The 4,370-nt window shown below is 35.5% G+C and overlaps 1 pseudogene; it reads left to right on the forward strand.

Annotated features, from left to right (window-relative positions):
* The first annotated feature begins 696 nt into the window (after positions 1-696).
* On the forward strand, positions 697-1,676 carry LOC116551190 (annotated as a pseudogene).
* Positions 1,677-4,370: the final 2,694 nt, after the last annotated feature.

Raw genomic sequence — 4,370 nt, forward strand, 5'->3', positions numbered from 1 at the left:
ATACAAATAAAAAAACTGAAGTAGTCATATTAATATTAGGAAAATAGATACTTAACATGAAAAATTATCACCAGATATAAATGTGTCACTTCAAGTGAAAATAGAGAAATACCATGATTTTAAACTAGTGTGCTTGTAAAAACACAGCTTAGAATTTTTTTTACTAAAAGGAAAATAAAAGAAACTCACAGAACCACAAGAAAAGATTTCCAAATAAATAGAACAGAAAATTTTAGTTGAATTCTTTTAAGATTTTTATTATCAAGCAGAGGAAAGAAGAAAACACTAAAAAATCTTGAATAGAAAAAATAATAAGCTTGATATAATCCATATATTTAGAATAGCATGAAGCAACTTTGGAATACACATACTTTTTAAGTACAAAAGAATCCTTAAATAAAATTGGCTATGTGTTAGGCCATCAAACATGTCACAACAAATATCGAAAAGGTAGGCTTTTAAGGACCATATTTTATTACCAGAACTTATAACAGAAAAAGATAATATATTAGTACTACAAATCATATTATTTCAGGAGACTTGCAGCCCCATAATTTTTACTAGAAGCTCTTAGATGTGCCCTATAAATAGCAAGCCTACACTCTGAAATAACATGAGTCCCCAGAGCCCTGGAGTCAAAGCCAACTCCTGGCCCAATCTCATCCTGCAGCAGGCTGCCTCCCCTTTTCTTTCAACATGGCAGATGTCACTGTGTCCTTCAACAGGGACTTCCTGACAGGTGGAGTGGTTGCTGCCATCTCCAAGGTGGCAGTAGCACCCATCGAGTGGCTAAAGCTGCTGCTGTGGGTGCAGCATGCCAGTAATCAAATTTCTGCAGATAAGCAATACAAGGGCATTATAGGCTGCATGGTCAGTATTCCCAAGGAGCAGGGAGTCCTGTCCTTCTGGCACAGCAAACTGGCCAATGTCATCAGATACTTCCCCACCCAGGCTCTCAATTTTGCCTTCAAAAGTAAATACTAGCAGATTTTCCTAGGTGGTGTGGACAAAAGGACCCACTTTTGGCATTATGTGGCAAGGAATCTGGCATCAGACAGTGCACTGGGGCCACCATCCTTGTGTTTTGTTTACTTGATTTTGCTCATACCCATTTACCAGCTGATATGGGTAATAGCTGGAGCTGAAAGGAAATTCAAAAGCCTTGGAGACTGCCTGGTTAATGTCTACAAATCTAATCGGATTAAGGACATGTCCCATGGTTTTACCATGTCTGTCTAAGGTATTATCTACCTAGCTGCCTACTTCAGTAGCTGTGACACTGCAATGGGAATGCTTCCAGATCCAAAGAGTGCTCACATCGTCATCACCTGGATGATTGCATTCTGTCACTGTCGTTGCCAGGTTGACTTCCTCTCCATTTGACACTGTTCACTGCTGAGTGATGATACACTCAGAGCACAAAGGGTCTGACATCATGTACACAGTCATTTTTGACTGCTGAAGGAAGGATGCGCATGATGAAGGAGGCAAATGTTTTTCAAGGGTGCATTGTCCAGCATTCTCAGTGGCATGGGTGGTTCTTCCGTGTTTATTTTGTATCATGAAACCAAGAAGTACACATAAGTTGTTTCTTAGAATTTTTCCCCTGTAAACAGGCATGTTGTATTATATAACATATCTTAAGCATTCTTGTCAGACTCATGGCTGTCAATTTATCAGTGACAACTATTTACTGGTGGAAAATAGGAAGCAATAATAGTCATCTAAATAGTTTTCTTTTAAAGCCATTTCCATGGTGATGATGATGGGTCTCAATTATATTTTTTATTTCATGGATAGAAAGAACCAATATTGTGAAAATGGCCATACTGCTCAAAGTAATTTGTAGATTCAGTGCTATTTCCATTAAACTACCAATGACATTTTTCACAGAATTAGAAAAAAAAAAACTATTTTTAAAATTCATGTAGAACCAAAAAAAGAGCCTGAATAGCCAGGACAATCCTAAGCAAAGAGAACCATGCTGGAAGTATCACACTACCTGACTTCAGTATGTACTACAAGGCTACACAGTAACCAAAACAGCATGATACTGGTACAAAAACAGACACATAAACCAATGGAACAGAATAGTGAACTCAGAAATAAGATGGCACACCTGCAACCATCTGATCTTCCACAAACCCGACAAAAACAAGCAATGAGGAAAAGACTCCCTATTTAATAAATGGTGCCGGGAGAACTGGCTAGCCATATACAGAAAATAATACCTAGACCCCTTCTTTATACCTTATACAAAATTAACTCAATATAGATTAAATACTTAAATGTAAAATCCAAATCTATGAAAACTCTAGAAGAAAATCTTGGCAATACCATTCAGGACATAGGCATTGGCAGATATTTCATTACAAAAATGCCAAAAGCAATTGCAACAAAAGCAAAAATTTAACAAATGGGATCTAATTAAACTAAAAACTTTGGCACAGCAAAACAAATTATCATCACAATGAACAGAAAACCTACAGAATGGGAGAAAATTTTTGCAGCCTATCTATCTGACAAAGGTCTAATATCCAGAGTCTACAGGGAACTTAAACAAATTTACAAGAAAAAAAAAAAAACTAGCAACACCATTAAAAAGTGGGTAAAGCATATGCACAGACACTTTTCAAAAGAAGACATTCATACGGCCAAGAAATATATGAAAAAAGCTCAAAATCATGGATCATTAGAGAAATGCAAATCAAAACCACAATGAGATACCATCTCATGCCAGGCAGGATGGTGATTATTAAAAAGTCAAGAAATAATAGATGCTAGTGAGGTTGCAGAGAAAAAGATAGGCTTCTGCACTGTTTGTATGAATGTAAATTAGTTCAACCATTGTGGAAGACAGTGTGGCAATACCTTAAAGATCTAGAAGCAGAAATAGCATTTAACCCAGCAATTCCATTACTAGCTATGTGCCCAAAGGAATATAAATCATTCTATTATAAAGATACATGCATACATATATTCATTACAGCACTATTCACAAATAGCAAAGCATGGAATCGACCTAAGTGCCCATCAATGACACACTGGATAAAGAAAATGTGATACATATACACCATGGAATAGTATGCAGCTGCAAAAAGAAACAAGAGCATGTCTTTGCAGAGACATGGATGAAGCTGGAAGCCATTATTCTCAGCAAACTAACACAGGAACAGAAAACCAAACCACCTCATGTTCTCAGTTATAAGTCAGAGCTGAACAATGAGAACACACAGACACATAGTGGGTGAACAACACTCACTGGGGCCAGTCAGGGTCAGGGGAGGGAGTACATCAGGAAGAACAGCTAATAGGTGCTGGGTTAATACATGTGTGATTAGTTGATTTGTGCTGCACACCACCGTAGCATATGTTTACCTATGTAACAAACCTGCACATGTACCCCAGAATTTAAAATAAAAGTTGATTAAAAATAAATAATAAAATAAACATGAGCATATACAGAGTAATTTACAAGTCAGAAATTTGCTCAGTTCTTTTTGCTCAGCTCACTTTAAATCACATTTATGAAGCAACTTCCAATATTATTTTTCATGATTCACAAGCAGAAACTAAGGTTTGAAAGATTTAGTAACTAGCCAATTATCACATAACTGGAAATATGGAGAGCTAAAAATAAAAATGAGAAAGTTTTGAAAAACTTCTTTTACACAGTATTGAGAAGTGAATTATATAACATTTCCACAATTTTTTTCTCCATTATAAATTTTTGTAGACCTTTTGTTATTTTAAATGTCCTTTTTGAAACATTTCTGCACGTTTGCCAAATACGTAATCATGACACTATTATTTGAGAAGAAAAGAGGAGGCATAGATAGATATTATTTGTCATTACATTTTTAGTCTTCAGTGGCTACACTTGTCTTTAGATGGTGCTGCAAAACTCTTAAAGATTTTCAATGACATATTTGAAGAACAAACAAATTGTTCATTTCAAAGTTATTTATGTTAAATTTTCTTGAATAAATATTAGAAAATAAAATCTCTCAGAGAACCTAACAGATCTGTGAAAGGCTGATCTAAAATTAAGCAAGCAGCATTCTAAGTGCATGTGCATGTACCCAGATGAACACACACACATGCAAACACACATATTTGTTTCATATCTTACCTTCAGTATAGAAGAACTGGAATATTCACATTCACAGATAACACTTGATCATCTTAAGTCCTGTTGAGTCCTACATTTTTTTCTATTTTATATTACAAAAAAAGGCCAATATATTGTTCGAAAAAAGGAGAAATACCTAATGTAGATGACGAGGTAATGGATGCAGCAGACCTGTACATTCGGCACATGTACCCAAGAGCTTTAAGTATAATAAGAGGAAAAAAGAAAAATATATAAA

The sequence above is a fragment of the Sapajus apella genome, unplaced genomic scaffold (genome assembly GCF_009761245.1).
Source record: "Sapajus apella isolate SASKATOON/1434 unplaced genomic scaffold, GSC_monkey_1.0 scaffold9, whole genome shotgun sequence".
Classification (NCBI taxonomy): domain Eukaryota; kingdom Metazoa; phylum Chordata; class Mammalia; order Primates; family Cebidae; genus Sapajus; species Sapajus apella.